Here is a 21,399-nt window from a genome sequence, read left to right as displayed (position 1 = left end):
AATTGACCAGGTGATATACAAGTATCCTATAATGCATATACTGAATTTCTATTTCTGTTCACAACTTATTAAATGACAAATTCAGTAAGTTTTACCCTGGCCTTTTAAAAAAGACAAACTGTTGAGTATACCACTAGATGGCAGACAAAGATCAGAAAATTTCCATTACATACTCAATACATTAAAATATATAGTGCACTTAAAATGCCACTTGCAGCAACATGGATGGACCTAGATATTATCATACTAAGTAAGTCAGACAGAGAAAGACAATTATTAAATGATATCACTTATATGTGGGATCTAAAAAACTGAAACAAATGAACTTATTTACAAAACAGAAATAGACTCAGAGGCATAGAAAACAAACTTCTGGTTACCAAAGGGGAAAGGCGGGGGGATAAATTAGGAGTTTGGGGTTAACAAATACACGCTACTATATATAAAATAAATAAACAACAAGGACCTACTGTATAGCACAGGGAACTATATTCAATATCTTGTAATAACCTATAATGGAAAAGAATCTGAAAGGGAGATACATATATATACAAAATGTTCTGATATATACTATATATTTTTTGATATATATATTTTGATATATATCTCTATACACAGACATATATTTTGATATATGTCTGTATATAGAGATATATATCTTAGTATTTTGTACCTCATCACTACTATCTTTTGGTCCTCTAAGTATAGTTTTGCATAAATGGCATTTGAGAAAGATAAACAGTTCACATTCTGACTTGAAGCTTTGTAGGGATAAGCATGAAAGAGAGCCTGGAGTCACACTGAGACCACTGGAGGCACCTGACTTCAACCCTCAATCCTTTCCATGATTTCCAGAGATTCTGAGGTTTCTATTTTGACTTTCAGCAACTTCTAGTGTTTATTCTTAGGCTAAGAGAGATCATTTAGATGAAAAAAAAAAAAAAAAAAAGATCATCTATAGATAGTTGCAGAAGCCTCTGATTTCCAGGCTTACTTGGAATTCTCTTACCCGGCCCCCCAGACGAAAAGCAAGATCCAGATTATTTATTTATGCCTGCCAAACTGCATTTGATTACTTTTTTAGACAGTCAACTTGTTCAACTCCTCTACAGGATTGCATCCAGCCTGGTAGTATTCAATATTAAGTACAGGTTTCCCAAATCTGTGTAACTTCTATCTTAGTATTCATAAGTGGAGTTCCAGCGTCCAACAGTTCCATTTTTCAGAATGCAAGTATACATAACAATCCAGCAATTATGAATAACAACAGAAATGGTGATGACAGCAACTTCGCCAACAAGAATTGGTCTCATTATATGCCAAACACTGTCCTAGGACCTTGAAGGGATATAAAAGCTTTGGCTAGATTTTGCTAAAATAACAACCTCAGAAAAGCTTAACAACAAAAGTTTTTCTCACTGTGTCACTTGCAGGCTGAAATCGTCTGCGTTTCTGCTGCACAAATATTTTTCATTTGGGTTCTAGGCTAAAGAAGCAGCCCCTATCTCAGTCTCATTAAAGCAGGAAAAGCAGAAAACCTCACATTTTAATTGAGGCATATTTTCTTTGATTTAATAACTTCTGCTATATAATCCATTTTTCCTTAATATTTAGGATTTGCTCCCTTAATGTGTTTAGATTGCTTCTATTATCACCCTAGGAAAATTAATCCTCACCACGTATCAGTTTACCAGCAGCTGGAAAAATTCCCCACTCACTCATCTCAGATGAAGATCTTTCAGTGAGGAATAAAGCATAGATACAATCTTTTTAATCTTTCCCTAAATGATCTATCCACGGTGTCACTTTAATGAGAAGAATAATCACAACCCTCTATGGACACTTTTTACATTTTTCTCAGATAAAATGAATGTTGAGAAATTTAAAGAAAGAAGAAAGGAAAATTCACCAACTAGAAGACACTAGTTTATATTACTGTCCTGCTAAATTTTAAATAGGTGCCTTTAAAAATTTTTATTTATTTTTGTTGTTGTTGTCGTCCTTAAAGTTAGAAAAAAACAACCGTAAACTCACCATTTAAAAAATTTTCCTATTTGAGAAACTTCCTACTGTCTTTTGCATTGATAGAACTATCAAATTTGAAAGGTATATTCTTAGCATCAGTTAAACTCATGTTCTACCTATAAAATTTTATTTGATGTTCTCTGAATTTTCTACATTTGATTATAATAAGAATGAAACTATATGCAAGGATTTACTAAAACTCTAATCAATGTTTAAGAGAAAGAAATATTTTCCTTCACATTTAAAAATATTTCCTTCACATTTCCTATTAAGATTTTTCTTCCTTGCAACACAGACAATTGCTAAGAAATATACTACTTATGGCCCAGGATGTTCCCAATGTCATTCTTAATTGATTGTCCCACAGTTGGCACCTCACTGTACTCTCGTATTGCATACAGCAAATATGAACATTTTATTTTTCTTTTCTTTATTACATTTTGTATATTCATGGACATTTTGTATCTCTTGACTTTCAAGGAAATTTTAAATTCCATTGAAAGCTAAGCTCACCAAAGGATATCGTCTGCTTATTAAAATACACACACAAACACATACACACAGAGTAACAAAATGGGTTAAGTATCTAATTCTATTCTGAGAATTTATCAATCTAGGAGTTACTTAACTCTTATGAAATATTAGCAATCTGCTTACAATTCTTCCAGATGCTGGACAGAACATAAAGAAGTTAGAGGCCAGTGTCCTCATCCACAAGGAGCTTAGAGTTCAATCATCTACGTAATATCCCAACAGAGGAAATTTATTTCTCCCTCTTTCTCTTTTTTCCTGCCAAGTTTTCCTCAGCTGTTGAGAGTTTCTATGGCTTCTTTCCAAGGAGTTTTTGCTACATAATCACTGCAAAATGTTTTCTGAAGATCGGTATATGCCCCTCTGAGAACAGCTCTTGGACACATTGGTCAACAGTTTCTTGACTGTCTTCCCATGCAGAGAAGAACATTCCAGGAAATGCATGGAAAGGATCGCCAACCTCAAGCCCAGCAGCTCTCTTACACACGAAGTAAACGTATCTGCTTGTTACCAGATTATGCTATTTGCTGTTACTAATTGGACTGGCCATGAAAAACTAGCCTTCTAGAAACTTTCTGGTTGTTGTATTAATTCATCTCATATTTGCCATAAGGTGAAAGGAGAAGCCTTCAAATTTTTGAGTATGAAAGATTAGGACAGCTCTTCAGTCTTTTTCAAGGGCAATCCTGGATATTGTGAAGGGCAATCCTTTGCTGTGAGGGGCTGTCTGATGCATTACAGAATGTTAGCATTCCTGTTCTACAAGCAGTACATGCCAGTAGCTCCCTTCTGTCAGTGACTGTTACCGCTGAGGCATCCCAACTATTCTACGAAAGCCTCTTGGGGTGGAAGAAGCATTACAGGTCTGAAAACTACTGTTATGCTTAGGATGACTTTTCCTACTAACATTAAAATGTGATACTGTATAAATTATAAATTCCTACATTTAAAACATACACAAAGTTAAGCAGAGGTTAAGTTTCAAGCAAATATCAAATTTCTAAATAATACTGTTACGATGCTTAGATGAAACCTTCAGTATTGTTCATTCTTTAATAAGCCTGGGTAATCTAGAGAGAAAGAGAATCATATCCTTTGTAGAGATACAAAGAATCTTGAAAATAATTATAGTCCATTCTCTTTATTTTACCAAAGAAGCATCTAAAATAAGTTAAACAGTAGATGTGGTCACACTTGCACTCTGGACTTCTGAAGAGAGGTATTCAAGGTCATGCTCACTTTAATAAAATGATGGAAACATTTCTAAGTAGTGAGAAGTGAAAGAGAGGCAAACCTCCAAATATGTTCGTTAGTCATTTACCCAACCTAATCTCTCAAACTGGGACTATTTCAGTGTCACATTCAGTTCTCAGTCTACAGCATCTTGGTGGAAACTTTGTTTTTTCACAGAAAAAACAAAAAACAAAAATGCTTTGTTCTCCTTTCCATTCTAATTGGAATAAATGAAGCCCGAGCAGAACTTTCACACCTAAGCCTTAGTCTCAGTGATTAATGCAATCAAAACTTCTGACACTGTCTACCAACTGTGGTGCTCTGAACTGTCATAAATAAATATTCCTTTAAATGTTTTATTTCTAATGACCCACTAATCTCAACTAAGGTAATCAATTCCTTTAAACACATTTGAACATAAAATAATAGATATCATGCAAGGTAATCAGACTATTCATGAAGTAACAAGGACACTAGATTGGAGCTCTTGGGACATGGCATATGTGTCTCACAAGTTTGTTTTTAGGTCTTACCTGTGAGAGAATGCCATCTGGGATGGAAAAGAGATCTTTTGTGAAATTTGAAGATATCACTATGTTGTTTCTCTTCTTATCTTGAAGTCGCCATTCTGCCACAGAGAGAATGAAATTAATTGGACCCAAATTTATTCTTCACACAGCCTGGCTGTTTATATTATCGTAGTGTTTATCCTTTTTCCTAGGTAATATCAAATTGATTATTGAGTGAGTCTTTCTAGGATCTTCCAAGGAATCAAAGTTAAACTGTCTAGGCTGGAATCATATATTTTAAGTTATTTATTAAAGAGGCAAGCTGCATATGCTACTTTGCTATTTTTATAAATTTTGTCTTTTCTATTCCGGATTATAATGAAACAAAATCCTGGCTCTAGGAATCCTAACTTCTACTGTTTCCATTTTACCCATGGTCCCTTTCTACTGACTCCTATTCTTTTCCTCCAAAACTGTATTTGAAAATTAACCTGATAATTTGCTCTCAGAGTCCCTCACTTGTAACAGTACCTTTTCTTTGCAATTTCTTATGTGAAAGGGAAAAAATAAGAGTTTGGGAGGGAATCTCACCTAATATATTCCAAGTTTTCTTACCCCTGTTGCTTTTTCTCTCTCTCTCCTAGCATTAATTCACATTCACACTACCCTCATTCCATCCTCCATCTTCAGTCTCTTGAGATGAATGTGGGCCCTAGTAATAGATTGGCAGCTGGAGAAGCCAGAAGACAGATATCAGATTGTCATTCTGCACATAAGCTTGAGTTAACCAAGGGTGAAAATCTTTCCAAATATGTCTGAAAGTATGAAAAATATGGCTCTTTCATGCTTGAATAACTGAAAGGTTGCCAAACTACTTCTATCAAACTTAAAAAAAAATCAGACTGAGAATAGCATGATAAATTTTGACTCAAAAGTTAATTCATTCAAAAGGTTATAGAGCACTTGAAATCATGGAATTTAAATAGCAGATGCCTCTTAAACATCTGGAGTATCATTGCAAGAAATGGGAAACTGATAAGGAAACATGAGAAAGCAAAGATATATCCAGTTAATTATAAATTCTATTCAGATAGATACATGGACATAAATTTCTCTTATCCCTGTACCTGCATAAGACTCTCATTCCTCCAAAACAGCATTTTGAAATATGTCATCTGTGCAAATGTCCTTTCCAATCCTCTCCTTGGTATAATTTTCCCAGTATATTTCTCAAGTGACAAAAATGAAAACATTTTAAGTCCCTGTGATGAATTTTAAAAAATACTTCTTCTGTCTTATTTTAATTTATTTTGAGGAAGATGGGGCATTCCACATCTGTTGTCTCAGTAGACATTTTCACATTTTCATACCCAGCTACCACTCTGGAAAAAGTAAGAGTTTCTGGTTGTGCCAGTAATTCAAATTTTCAAAAGATCACAAAATTGGCATAACTTCACAAAGAAATCATATATCTTTACCTGACACACCATACAAATACATGGAAATACTGGTATTTTCATTGATTGTGGAAATAGATTTTGATTTGTGACTCATCTATTCTTTCATATGTTCACATATGCTGAAACAATATACATAGTGAGCTGAGTGGAAAATAAAACAATTTAACATTGCAAATAAGTGCCAAATAAATGGCTTTTGCTGAAAAAAATAAGTGAATTTCCAGACTAGGTATTTCTGCAGCATAAGTGGGGTCTTGGGAAAAACCCAGCTAAGGTTGTATTTTTGCTCTTTCACCTCTTATTCCTTCTCATTACAAAATGGATGTGAATTGCTAGTGCAAACACATACTTGAAGTTCCAATTTTATATCATGATATACTGTGCAAAATTTGTGATGAAACGATTTTTACATAAAAGAATGAATGGGAAAATTAGACACAAGATTCAACTTGTTTATGCCTCAGGCTTAGTTTGATGACTGAAACATGTGTGAGGACTCAAGAGCCTTGTAAACGTGGTCACCTCCACCTCATAAACGCCAACTACTTGTCCTCCAAGAAAAATGTATCCTAATGATCCTCGTTGTTAACCATTTAGCATATTGATGGTTAAAACATTAATGTAGTAAAATATTAGTGCTAAAGTTAAGAAAAGGACCCTGTAATAGAGAGATTTCCTTTCTTTCTCTTTTTTTTTTCTATTTAAGATATATTTTACTTTTTTCTTTAAAAGTAAAACAGTTCAGCATGCCTTCCCTTTGCCTATGATTTCACTTTAATAAGTGAGTACTATTACTTCCTAGAGAAATCTCACTTCTCAGAAGAGTACATGACCAGTACAGACCTCAAGGTGTAAGATTTACAATCACTTCTGGACAAAAGTGTAATAAAATATTAATGAATGTTATCTTCCTAATTAAAATTTATAAGCATAACAATATGTTATATTAAGATTATTCAGATATGAAATTATATATGTATTTTTAGCTTTCCTATTTTTATTTCTACTATGAGTCACTGACATTTAGTTTTTTGTGTTTTGGGGGTTTTTTTTTTGCTAATGAGGATGTCAATTGTGATGATTGATGAATGTACCACATAAATATGATGACCATGTTATCTGAATTTCTCAATTTTTTCCATATTCTTTGGAGATATAACTATTGTTGAATAACCACATACCTATTGTTAACTTAATGTTTAGTATATACATATTCAATCATAAATAACACTGAACATACATATATATATAATACCTGCCATCAATTACTGACTATATCTTAAGGATAGATTACCAGAAGAAGAATTATTGAATTAAAGCATGTTAATAATGTCCCCAAAAGTTGTACCAATTGCCCTGCATCAGCTAACTTCCCCATAATCCTCATCACAAGGCATCCTCACTTCTTAAAGATATTAATGTTAAAATGGATTGGGAAAAATGGTAATACATTTTGTTTACAACATTGTTCAAAGAAAAACCTAAATCTTTGTCACTTAAAAACAAAAAATGACAACAAAACCCAGAAATACTTCTAACTACTTTAATTTCTTTAAATAAATGATTTCTTGAATTTCTTTAATTTAAATAAATCTTAATTTCCATTTTAATATTTCTTAAAAAAGGAAAGATCCCAAGATAATTAATCAGTAAACACTGTGCCACAGGTTGATAAAAGTTAATGATTACACAGCTTAAGGAGGTATAGAATTATAATTTTTAAAAATATCTTATTTTTTGTATCTGTAAGTTGATGTCTGTTTTGTTATATTCGTTCATTTGTTTTATTTTTAGATTCCATATATAAGTGAAAATATACAGTGTTTGTCTTTCTCTGTCTGACTTATTTCTCTAAGCATAGTATCCTCCAGGTCCATCCATGTTGCTGCAAACAGCAAAATGTCATTCTTTTTTTTACGGATAAGTAATATTCCATTATGTTATATATAATCTATAGAATGTATATATATTATATATATACATAAACATCCCATCATATTATATATATAATATACATCTTCTTTATCCTTTAATTTCCTGATGGACACTTAAGTTGCTTCCATATTTTGGCTTTTGCAAATAATGCTGCTATGAATATTGGGGTGCATATATCTTTTCAAATTGGTGTTTTTGTTTTCTTCAGATGGACACTGGAAACTAACATAGTATTGTGAGTCAACTGTACTTCAATTAAAAAAATAAATTTGTGGTTTACCTATTCCTTTATGTATTCAGTTATAACGTATCAAGTAATTTCTCTGCCCCTAAAAGAGACCTTATGTGCGATGGCTTCTATGGCTTACATCAGAGGAATCTGTATATCTCTGAGTAAAAGTAAAAGAATGGTAAACTTACTTAAATGAAACATCTGCATCTACTCATATACGCAAGTTGTAAAATTTGCAAAACGTTAGAACTTAAAGGAACTGATGGATCCTTATCATCTTGTAACTTACTTCTATATAAAAGAAAAGTGGGGTCTTGGGAAGTGAAACAACACATGCAAGTTTACACTGCACGTTGCAGAAAGCTGGGCGAGCACCATGATGCCCTGACTTCTGATCTGATGTCCTTTCTGTTTCTGGGCTACTAGCACAGCAGCAACGAGCCCAATTTTTCTGTGGGTAAATTAAGATATTTGGGTATAACAAAACATCCCTTTATATGACATATAAAAGGATGTCTATATAATTTGCCCTGAGACCACGGCTTTGTAGGTATTCTTACACTGTGCTTATTTCACCAATAGATGGCACACTTACCTGCTTATAGCTTTATGATTTAACAGTCTGGTTACCTACAGAAAGACTCCATTTATTAGGACTTTAAGAATATGCTATTCTTTTTAAACAAGCTGTGCTTTATAAAAGAACTATGTAATTTTCTTCACTGGTCATTTAAAAAAAAATCAATCACCTGTCAATGATTATAGCAATACGTCATAAGTCAAATCAATACTTCCTTCTGAATATGCTCTACTCAAGTTTTCTATATTCCTTTAGAGAGAGGATGCTGTATAATGCCATATACAATCTAGTACTGTATATTTGATTCTTCATAGTGTAATTTTTCATATCACTCCTAGCTTTACCTCTGGACTACCTTCACGCTATTCTGCTATATATTTTTAGACCAAAGAATAAACTGTTAATTGATTAGAATTTACCCATTTAAGATGTGTTCTAATCTGCTTTCTCAGCTTTCCTAAAATGACTAAATCAACTCTATTGTATGCCTATTTCTTAACTTACTGTCCATTTAAAAAATTTTCTATTTAGGAGAGCGTTATATTCTAGACTGAAATTATTTTAATTTTTAAAACTCTACTGCCTTAGCTTTTGTTATAAATTTCGAAAACAAAATTTCCAAATAACATGCAAATCTTAGATTACTTCTGAAAAATACTCTAACCTTTTGTTAAATAGAACAAAGCAATTGGAATGATCGCTAAATGTACATATGTGCCAGTAATTCTCAGGTTTGATCAGAAGCATTCTTTCAGGTGTTCTGATATCCCCAAAAAAAGTCACTCCATGTTATTAGCTCATCTGTACTGTAGTGGTGGGATAAAGAGAAAATTTACTTATCTCTAAAAACTAAGTCATTAGCCTGCAGTTTCTGGAAAGACAGAAAAAGACAGTGCTTAATTAAGATGTAAAGAGTCTCTCAGCCTTTAGCATTTTGAGTGAAAATGCACAGCAGCTCTCCGCATTCACAACCATCTTTAGTTTGTTGGTTCACTGGTTTCTCCTATGCTACTGTAATTATCATTCTTGGGAATTCAATGTTGATTCATCCAAAATCTTTGATCTCTTCAACTTCTAAGATTATTCCCTCCTGGATCTTGTTTTCATCTCTATCAATCCCACCTCAAACACCTGCATTTTAAATTCCCCCTTTCACAATCACATTCTTTCTTGTTGCACTCCAGCTAAATTTCAACCTTTCCTAGACCTCTAATACTTGACTCTACTTTTTTACTCTTAAAATCCATCCTTTTCTTTACCTTCCTCCACATCCCTGTTCTCACTGCTCTCTTTACCCAACTGAAATTCTTTAGATTCCTCGGATAACTGTGCAGCACTATGACCCATGTCTAGCTAATGCCCTTGGCCTCCTTTTCTTCTGACCTACTTGCTGGCAAACCCCCAACCATGGTTAAATCCATCTATTCACCGACCACTGGTCTCCTCAGCAGCTGTGTATGGCTGGAGAAAAAAATCCCTCCACTCTGTGGACTGATCTCACTTTAAATTTATGTTTATGGATCTCAAATGGGCACTCAGCTCACATTATAATTCCACTACTCTTCTCCAAGCTCTTAAGTTCCAATTTCACACCTTTTCTTCTCTCTCCAAACACTTACACCACTCTCTCTCACTCTACACTGAAGACATCACATCAAATGTCATTGAAAATAATTTGTTACCATAAGAATAGATCTTATCTTCCTATAAGTAAATTCACTCATTCATCTGTGTCTATCCTGAGAGAGTCTCTTTCCTCTAGTTACAAAGAAAGCAATGTGATGTCCACTGTTATCTAAGACCAGTTTCTTCATAGTCTGAAGATCCCCATTCACTCCCATTCATTTAATGGCTTTGCTTTTCAGTATTGCATGCACAATTAGCCCCCTTCTCTCTGCATCCTCAAGTTTATCTCACTTCTAAATTATTTCCAACAGCAAAACAAACATTAGCAATGAAGCCTTACTATCACTCTATCTTAAAAATAAGAAAAAAGACTTCACATTTCCCACCAGCCATATTTTCTTTGCTATTTTAATGTTAAAATATCTCAGAAATCTTTTTCATACTTATTGAAGCTTCTCTCCTACCTATAGTCCTCTCCTCAACCCATCCCCTTCCATTTCACTGAGATTGTTCTTTAAAATGTCTCTAGTGATCTCCATGTTGTAATATGTCATCTTAATAAACGCTTTACACAGTTGTCTGCTCCCTCCCACTTGATAGACCATTTTTCTAAACTCCTGTGACACCATATTCTGATTATCCTTTTAATTTACTGGCTACTTCTTCTCAAGTACCTTTGCTGGGTTTTATTTTTTAATTTTTTTTAAATTTTTTAACATCTTTATTGGAATATAATTGCTTTACAATGGTGTGTTAGTTTCTGCTTTATAACAAAGTGAATCAGCTATACATATACATATATCCCCATATCTCCTCCCTCTTGTGTCTCCCTCCCTCCCTCCCTATCCCACCCCTCTAGGTGGTCACAAAGCACCCAGCTGATCTCCCTGGGCTATGCGGCTGCTTCCCACTAGCTATCTATTTTACATTTGGTAGTATATATAAGTCCATGCCACTCTCTCACTTCGTCCCAGCTTACCCTTCCCCCTCCCCGTGTCCTCAAGTCTATTCTCTACGTCTGCGGTTTTATTCCTGTCCTGCCCCTAGGTTCTTCAGAACCATTTTTTTTTTTTTTTTTTAGGTTCCATATATATGTGTTAGCATACGGTATTTGTTTTTCTCTAATGCTGGATTTCTCCAGGCTTCTATTAAGCCCTTATTTGTTTCTTTTCAACCTTCAATTCTCCTTGTACCATCTTATTTAGACCTATGTCTTCAAATAAGCTTGCATCTTATCTCTATCTCAACTTATGCTTTGACCTCATATTTGTACGTCCTACTATCCATTTCATGTCATGGCATGTGTATTTAATAAACAAACTTCAAAAACACAAACAATTTTTAGTCATCTTCCCTCTACAAGACAAAGATAATTCTCTCCCGATGTCACCTTTGAAGGTCTCACCCTTGTTTCTTCCGTTTTCCTCACACTTTCCATCTAGCACATAATTTCCCTTAACATTACCTTCAACATACACATTGAATCTTTTCCGTCTCCAACATCTTTACAGCTAAAACGCTAATACAAATTATCATTGCTCACCTGGTTTAAAGAGGAAAACAAACTTTTAAAAGTTTAAAACGTATCATTTTGTTCCCTCCCTTAAAACCTCTCCAGTTTTCCCCACTGGAAGAAAGTGAAGTAAAAGACCTACAAAACCTACATCCTGCTTACCTCTCCAATTTCAAACACTTCTCCCCTGTTTTCATTGTGCTTAAGCCACAATGGTCTTTCTAATTTCACTTGTATATGCCCAAATCAGCCCTATATTAGAACTTCTACATTCTTTCTGGAAGACTTTTCTTCAATATTTTAAATGTCTTCTCACCACATAGGTTTAACTTAAATGTCTTCAGAGTTCTTCACAATTATGATATTCAAATTACCTTCCATGAAGTTTCTATTTCTGCCTCAAATATATTTCTTCATATGCTTATTGACTGCCTCCTCAGTGCAGTGTAAGCTTTATGAGGAAAGGAACTTAGTCTCCCTTATTCACCAATACATCCAGAATGCCTGGAACCATCCCGTCCATATGATAGGCCCTCAAAAAATATAGGTGAAAATTCAAAAGTAACTTTTGAACATGAATGTTCCAACATGTAAATTATTTTTATTAATATCCTTAATGGCAGATACTTGGTTTAATGGAAATCACATTTCTCTTGAACTTTTTTAGATATGGTATTAGTTTTCTAGGCCCGCCATGACAAAGTACCTCAGACAGGGAGGTTTAAACAATAGAAATTATTTTCTCACAGTTCTAGAAGCTAACAGTCTATTATCAAGTGTCAACAGGTCTGGTCTCTTCTGAGGCCTCTCTCCTGGGCTTGTCCATGGTCATCTTCCCTTTGTGCATTCATATAGTCTTCCCTCTGTACACATCTGTGTCTGACTTTCATATTTTTATAAGGATACTAGTCACATTAGATTAGGGTCCACCCAAATGACCTCATTTTAACTTAATTAACTCTTTAAAGATTCCATCTCCAAATAGAGTTCACATTGTGAGGCACTGAGGGATAGGACTTCAATATCTAAATTTGGTGGTGGGAGCGGGGACACAATTCAACCCCATAACAGATACTTATTGAGGAAAAGTCAGATCTGCATCCTAATCTAGTTTCTCCAACTTTTCAGACCTGTAGAAGTTACTTAACCACAATCAATCTGTTTTTTCAACACTGAGATGGTAATAATAATAAAACCTAATAAAACCACCTTAAAGGATTTTTGTGAGCATTAAAGGAAAAAACTGAAGAAATCCTAATATGTGCTTGTCACACACATGATAGGTGATCATTTTACATTATAAATTAGTACTGTTCCCTTGTCTTTTGAATTTTTTTTTTGTATTGTGGTGTCTGCGTCTGTGTGTGTGAGAGAGAGAGGGAGAGTTCCCTTTTTCTTTCCATTCTCTCTCCAATAATTTACGTTTAAACTCTCTCCAGATGAAGAATGAAGGTAGAGTAAGTCATTAATTATAGAGAGCATTTGCTTAATGTGCAACCACTCTGTCGTGACCACCAGGAATCCTACTCACAAGCCTTAAAATCCCTCTAGGCCACAATGTCCTCTGATGACAAGTATAGCTTATGCCTGTTTGAGTTTGGCAGTCACATTGGAGTAACAGAGAATTGTCATTGAGTACATCCTGTGTTTTCTTCAATCGGAGGGCTGTTAGAAATACACAAAGTATGGTCTCCAACCCTAAGGAGTAAACAATCCAGTTCAGGGATGGGGGGTTTTTCTGTAAATGGCCAGAGAGTAACTATTTGAGACTTTATGGGCCATACGGTTCCTGTCGCAACTCCTCAACCCTGCAGTTGTGGTATAAAAGCAGTCATCAACAATATATACAATAAATGAGGGTGGCTGTGTTCAAATGCACATTTATGTATGGAGACTAAAATTTGTATTGCATATAATTTTTACGTGCTGTGATATATGATTCTTCTTTTGGTTGTTTTCAATGACTTCAGATTCATTTTTAGCTTGTGGGACCGCCAAAGACAGATAGCAGGTCCCATTTGGCCTGCCATCCATAGTTTGTCAACCCCTGACCTAGTTTAACAAATGAGAAAATACTTAAGAAATATTTGGGACTAACACATGAAATTGAGTGGTATGTTTTGTGGCATAGTCTTTATGTGATTTCAGTGACCTAGGGCTATTAATATGAGTATGAATATTAATTTTCTTATAAGAGTGCCAAAACGAGGTATGATAGATCCTTCTACCCCTGCCCCTTAGAGGATAACTATGTAATTAGTTATGACTATCATCTAGATTTTTACTCCTGTGTTCATATCAGGCCAGTCTCTCACTCTCAGCTTGGATAACTGGGTTTACTGCACGCTATGGGAACCTGGAAAATGGCAATTCTCAGAGTCAATTCCTTTCTGGCAATCATTCAAGAATCCCAAGTGTAAGCCATTTCTTGTCCCATGGGGGAGCAACCGAGTATTCAAATGTAGAGAGCAAGAGGAGTGGGTGAAGTACAGTTCTCACTGCTGAAGAAATAAATCTCCAAACCCAGGGTTCATCTGATAGTCGAGTTGCCAGTGAATCTCTACGGGTAACTACAGTTGTGGAAGGTGTCCCTACCATTCTGAGATACCATCCTACTTTCATGCATCTGGCTTGTGAAGACTTCATGATGCTGGGGTTGAGGCATACAGTATCATAAGAAGTAGAATAGATGTTTAGACAAATGAACACCCTCATGAGGTCATGAAAGGAAGCAATTAAATCAGATTGGGATGATTTCGAGTGGAAAGGGTACCTGGGTAAAAGGAATGTCCGAGGAGGTGGATTTTTGAAAGAATTTAGAGAGTTCACATATCTGTTCTATCTTAGAACCCAAAGATGCTTAAAAATAAGTTGGCAGGGCAAAATTTTTAATGGAATATAGCATCTGTTCATAATCATGAATTAAAGGTTACTCATTACAGCATGAAAAGTCCTCTATTTGATGATATTATCAATTTTAAATTTCTAAAAGCTAAGAAACATTAATTCCTTCTCTAGACTGGGAAGTCTCTCAGTTTTCCATCTCCTATGAAATGAACGTCTGCTCAGTTCACTGTCCTAACTTATAATGCTATACAAAGTTTGCATCCAATCTGTAATCTTTAACTGTAGACTACAATTCTAGAGTTTAAAAATCAGTTCAGTAAATAAATGACTGTTTGAAATTGTACATATGCCATAGGAATATTTACTGAACTGTGAGTGGGTAAACTCTTTAATTCATGTTTATCCTCACATGCCACGTAATAAATAATGTCATTTAATGTTTTTTTTTAAAAATTTCTGTACTTTTAAAAGATGATGTTATATTTATTTGTGAAAAGTAACTCAAATCCTTTCTGGAAGCAAGAGGTATACAATATAATTGAGAACATAAATTTAATTTTGTACTTCTCTGCCATTGATCTATAATGCTAGATAGAATATAAGGGAAAAGACACATATCTCATAACAATAGTAATGTGATTCTAACAAAAACCAGAGTCAAAATGCACAAGAATTTCCTGTTTAACAAGTTTGGAAGCAAAAACCTTTTTCCGCCCAAATGTCTTGTATTTGAAAATAATTTTTATTTTACTTTCATTCCCCTAATGTAACTGCCTTTGCACACAGCAGAATGGCTAATGCCATCACTCGTTTTACATTTGTTTTGCTTCCTGCTGTTGAATGAACAATCAGTGTTTACAGATTAGCAGCAGTTGTAGTCTTCTGACTTTTACTCCTTTCAAACTGGAGAATGAGAAGCATTTTATATTTGTTGCTCTGGCATTTTTGGAGTAGCAGGACTTTCACAGTGCAAACCACTGTTATTCATACTGTCATAATTCCTTTGCAGTTAAGTCATTACTAGCAATCATAGCAGGCTTATAGTACAGTACCTTATTTGGGAATGTCATGTGAGATGCCCAGAGCAATACAAAAAATAAAGGCCAACTTGTCTGGCTGCAGAGGGATTTATTGCTAGCCCCCCAGCAGAGGGATCTTTCGGAAAGTATTATGTGCTTCTGTGTTCATATGACTCTGAAATGGAGCAGGTGCCCTGAGCCTCCAAGAAAAGATGCTATGAAAATCCAACCACATGGTATTTCTTCTAGAATTTATGAAAATTGCAGTTGTATTTCCTGTACACACAAGGCCTTAGCAGAAATTACTTTGATAATTAAAGTATTAACCAAAGTGAGCACAGATAAGCACAACCAAGAAGACACTATGGACACTTAGCTAAGCTCACTTCCCTACTTCCTTTTCTGCTTAGAAGCAAACTGGAAAGACAAGTTCAGTCTCTTGCCTGTAGACCTGTCTCTTTAGTGCCTGCAATTTGCTGTGAGATACTTTATTTTGAAACAGTTCTTCCAAAGTAAAAGGGGAATGAGGGCCTTAATTTATCAACCCGAAGGGTCTCAGGAATTTAATTTATGCTACCCTAGGGCCACTTAATACTTGGTCCTGCCCCAGGCCTCAGCCCCATCTCAAGAAGGGATTTGGATTTTTTAAAGAAGAGGTTCCATATAAAGAAAAAGACAACAAATGTGGAAGTTCTAGAACTATTTCTGGAACCATCTAGTTAATCGTGTCACTTGTCTTTTTCTCTGTGTGCATGTGAGTGTGTGTGTGTGTTTGTGATTTACTGTTTTAATTAAAATGAACATAATAATGCTCTAAGTGTGTGCTAAGAGAATAAATTATTAATTATAACTAACATTTGTATAGCATCTAACTGCTTACAAATCTAACATCAGTACATTTCACCTCACCCCTACATGATTAGATATGATAAGAATGGATATGAATGAGAAGAAAAAGCATGAGAGAGATTGAGTTATTTGGTTAAGTTCACAGAAATCTATAAAAGCATCATAACTAGGTATTCTTATTAAATAGTCACTACCCTTCAAAATAATTACCATATACAATTTTTAAGTTATTTCAAAAGGAAAAAGACTTGTCTAAGTGCAAAATAATGTTTTCAGAATTCTCTTAGCTGTAAGAATTGGCAAAGATTTTGGAGAGCATCTGCAAACCTCTGGCTATACAGACCAAACCCTAGAATTCTGCAGACTTTTCACAGTATGAAGGGCAACTGGCTATTTCCACACCCTGTGGTGGATGCCAGATTTTTGACCTCAGATTATTTTCAAATTTTTGAATGAACTGAATAGACATGAAAGTAGAGACCCAACAAATAATGCTGACAAAAATTGGAACAAGGATGTCAATCACAATCAATTATAATTGCAGTCTAATACACTCTAATCTTGAGCTGCATTTCTGCTTTGTGGGAGGCATCCCCTAAACCCGTGAATATGTTGCTTTACAGAATAAAAGAGACTCAGTGGATGCTATTAAGGTTAAAGACCTTGACATGGGAGCGTCACCCTGCATTATCCTGGTTGGCCCAACCTAGTCATGAGTTCTCAAAAGCAGAGGACCTTTCCAGACTGGATCAGATAGACAGAGATGCAACAACTAAAGGGTCAGAGAGATGTGATATTCCTGGCTCTTAAGATGAAGGAAGGGGGCCATAAGCCAAGGAACGCAGGCAGGCTATAGGAGCTGGAAAAAAGGAAGTACATGGATTCTCCCCTAGAGCCTCTAGAAAGAACACAGTCCTGCCCACACCTTGATTTTAGCACAGTGAGACCTTTGTCGAACTTCTGAATGACCAAACTGAAAGAAAATAAATGTGAGTTGTTTTGAGCCACTAAATTTGTGGTAATTTGTTATGGCAGCAATAAAAACAACAAGAACACTAGTATATGCTCTCTCTTTTCTGAAACCTCTGAATTTACTGTTGAAACTGTAATGTTCAAAGTTCAATCTTGCTATTTTGAGTGGAATCCAGATATTGCATCAGAAAAATAATATGGAAAGTATTATTATAATGACATGTAGGAAAAAATCACAATAAGGTTATAAATAATTACCATTGATTCACTCTGAGTTTATTCTTTTAATTGCTCATTTTGACTAAATTTTTTGTACTATCCTACACTGAAGTCATGCTTTCATGGGCAATTTTTACATTGTGTCTTTCTGAGAACTGAAAAATTTGATTAAATGAATGTTTTATTCATCTGATGACTAACAGTGGTTTGACTATTATTTTTTTCTCTTCATCAAATTGGATGAATAAGCAATGATTTTGACATCATACACACTGTCTCCATAAAAGCACCAAGATTGATCATCTCTCACGGTAACACGATATAAAGATATGTGCCGTAGCATGGCTCGCTACTTGGTCGGTGTTTTTAAGTTAAATCTGCCTTCTCTAATATAATGGGCTGCTGTTTTTAAATTCTAGAAAAGCAGTGCCTCTCATGTGAGGATTTTGATGAATAAGGTTTACCTGTCATCTGGCTTTTCTGTCTGAATTTTTGATGGATTATAATTACATAACACTTGAGAAGGATATTGAAAATCGTCAATGAAATGGGAGGCCACAGTTACATTTATAGTTAATGTTGTGTATCACATTTATGGAGGATTTTCTATCTTCACATATGCTTGACTTGGCTGGCTCACAGGTTATATATAGTTCTTGATTCATTTCAATCCTGCTGTGAGACTATAATGAAGTGAACTTAAATATTTCACATGCCACATTTTCAGCAATATATACAAACATGTAAAAGGGTTTGTTCCAGGACACTGAAATACCACTCAAATTCCTCTTAATTACTCCTTACACTGATGAAATTCAAAAACATGTGGAACCATCAACTGCTCCTGGCAAATTTATATGGATTTAGAAAACCATCATTTAATAAATTATTTTATTTTATTTTTTTTAACTAGAAATACTATGGTATGGCCTATAGCCTCAATTTAAAGGGAGTTTAGTTATTCCATTGGCATACTTGCCATTTGTGTTGCAAAAACACAATTTTTTTTTCAGTTCACCTAAAGTGCTCATACTTTGTGGAATTATTTCATGGTAAGTAAATTCACAGGCCACTTGTTTATAAATGAGGATGTCAGTGAATTCATGCACACTGAGAAATGTGCTGTTTTCCAGTCTGCAATAATGCAATTAACTAGTTGGGGGGTTCTCATCTCCAAAGGATGGAATGCTTGGAAGGGGAAGCTAATGAACATGGGAAGGCTGTTTTAGTGAACACAGCTGAGTCTTTTTCACTGACAAGTCCCCTTGAGGTTTTTCTTGTTTAATCTCCCACATGGAGAAACTCACAGTGCAAAGATATTGAACCCAGAGTGTCTAGGAAGGGCTGAGTAAACAACATTGGCATTAAATATTTGTTGTGGCTGCCTTTTCAAAGAATCAAGTTAATAATCCATTCAGAGTTAGTCAAGAGTTGAATGAGAATGAACTATTAAAAGAGCTTGACATTGAAACTGATTTAAATGACTTCTAATGGCTAATTCACTGAGCAAAGCATGGATTTAGTATGCTTTTCAAAGACCTTTTTCTCAGAGGAAGATTTAGGATCCAGACTTGTGATCATGATGATGATATGAGTAATTAGAAACATTTATGTTTGTATGTTGAATTGTCCAGGATCACACATCAGTTAGTCTAAATCCGTGTCTATTGCTCTCAACTATTTGTAAAACAAAGTTGAATGTTTTACCTTAACATTTAGTATCAGTACATTTGATAGTTTGGCATTCCGTCTCCTCCATGAGAGTACCCTAAAGGTAGATCAAAAAACACTTTCTTGAACAACAGTGTGTAAATTTAACTCTGGTTATTTTTTCCATCTTCTATATTCCAAGAACATGTATCTACCTTGCTACACTAACTTTTAAATGTAATGTGTTACGATCAATTAGTTTACAGCTTCTCTCATATTAGTTTTTTAAAATTTTCTTCTTGCAGACACAAGATTGCAAAGAAAGTTAATCGAGTTTTCTCAGTTTATTGTTTGTTTATGCCCCCTTTTTGATTATAAAATTCTCCTGCTCCTATTGCTTTCAAAGACATTGATAGGCCAAATTTCATCTCCACAGTCCTACTTTTATTCATAAAGCACATCCCCAATGGCCACACAACTATTTTCAAGCTTTTGTTTTTCTGTAGTTGAATTCCCGAAATAAATATTCTGAAAATATAAAATTGCAATATTAAACCACACATACATATGCTATCTTCTGCCTGTACCCACAGTGAGCATTCCTTTCACTGGCCTCACTGGAATCCCTAAGTGGAATTTGTAAATTGGTTTAGTTCTACCAGTAGAACTAATTTTTGCCACTCTCAGTGATAGCTAACCAGCATTATTGTGCTCTTACAATACGTCATATTACGGATGAAGAACTTCACATGTATTTGTTTATTTTATAGGTGAGGATTAAAAGGTTTAGAGATGTTAAGTGTTGTGCCCAAGCTAGTACACAGCAGGGTCTACTTGGAACTCAGGGGCCATATCCCGGTTTGGGGCTCTAACATTTACTCTACCATCACCCACAGACGACCCTGCAAGGAGTACAAAGAGGATATTATAAATCAACTCAGTTAATTAAGGCAACGGCCTCCTAAAAACGTCTCTAGGAATGTGCCTTTACTCTTCTATAACCTAATCTCAATAGTACATCCCTAGAGCTCATTTTTGAGACATAAATCTGATAGTGTTAGTCATCTGTTCCAAATCATCCAGTGGCTCACTCAGGGATGGCCTGTCCACGGACACCGATTTTCTAAGTCCTCTGCAATCTGGCCCCTCTACCACTCTGACCTCACATCCTATTAGACTTCACTCTTTTGTTCATTACACTCCCGCCATGCTGGCCTTCATGCTGTTCCTTAAACACAACAAGCATTGTCCTGCCTTTCCACTGGCTGTCCTTTCTGCCTAGAATGCTCTTTCCCCAGACACTGGTATGGTGAATAGCCTCATCTCCTTTTCCACATCTCTGTTCAAATATTACCTTGTCCATATGCTAAATAATCCTATTTAAACTTGCCACCTTCCCCACTGCAGCCCCTCACACTCCCAATACCTTCTTTTCCCTATTCTTTTTAATTCATAGCACTTTTCACTATACACTTTTAAAAAATTATTTACTTTTTATAGTCCATCTTGCTCTACTAGATTGTAAGTTCCATAAGGGCAGCTTTCTATTTTGTGTTTTGGAGGGCAATCTGTTTTGTTTACTTATGTAGACAAAATTCCCAAGGCACATGATAGGCATTCAATAAATGTTCATTGAAGGAATAAATGAAAAATGATCTCTGCCTCTTCATGGAATATATTTTCTGATTTTCCATAATGCAGTCAAAAGTTTGGCAGCAGTCATTTATACTATGTTTTCTAATGTCTTCATAAAGAGATGTTCACACAGATTCATTTTTTATCATCATCTCACATTTAAGAATCATGTAGATACAGTGATGTTCTAATTTCCTTTTCCATGTTTAAAATAAGAATGACAATCAAAATTTCTGCATTAACCTTCTGTGAGCCGGGATCTTGTGAATTTTGCCTTGCTTTAAAAAATCTTTTTTGGTCAAACGTGATTTATATAAGGGGGATTTTAAAAGAATGTATAAATTGAAACAACATTATGGAAAGCAAACTTGGCTGCACTATCATTCCACAGTCACAGACTGAACCTAACCACAGTCTGTTACTCACATAAGTATACATGACAACTTCAAGAATTCTGCCAGAAATGTTGAAAGAATTCTGCAAAAAATTCAAATATACTCTAAAGACTTGTATAAGGAGAGTGTAGGATCGACCTGTACTTATCACAAATACATGTGATAATGT

This window comes from Balaenoptera ricei, chromosome 4, assembly GCF_028023285.1.
Source record: "Balaenoptera ricei isolate mBalRic1 chromosome 4, mBalRic1.hap2, whole genome shotgun sequence".
In the NCBI taxonomy this organism is placed as follows: Eukaryota; Metazoa; Chordata; class Mammalia; order Artiodactyla; family Balaenopteridae; genus Balaenoptera; species Balaenoptera ricei.
This window is presented reverse-complemented; position numbering follows the sequence as displayed.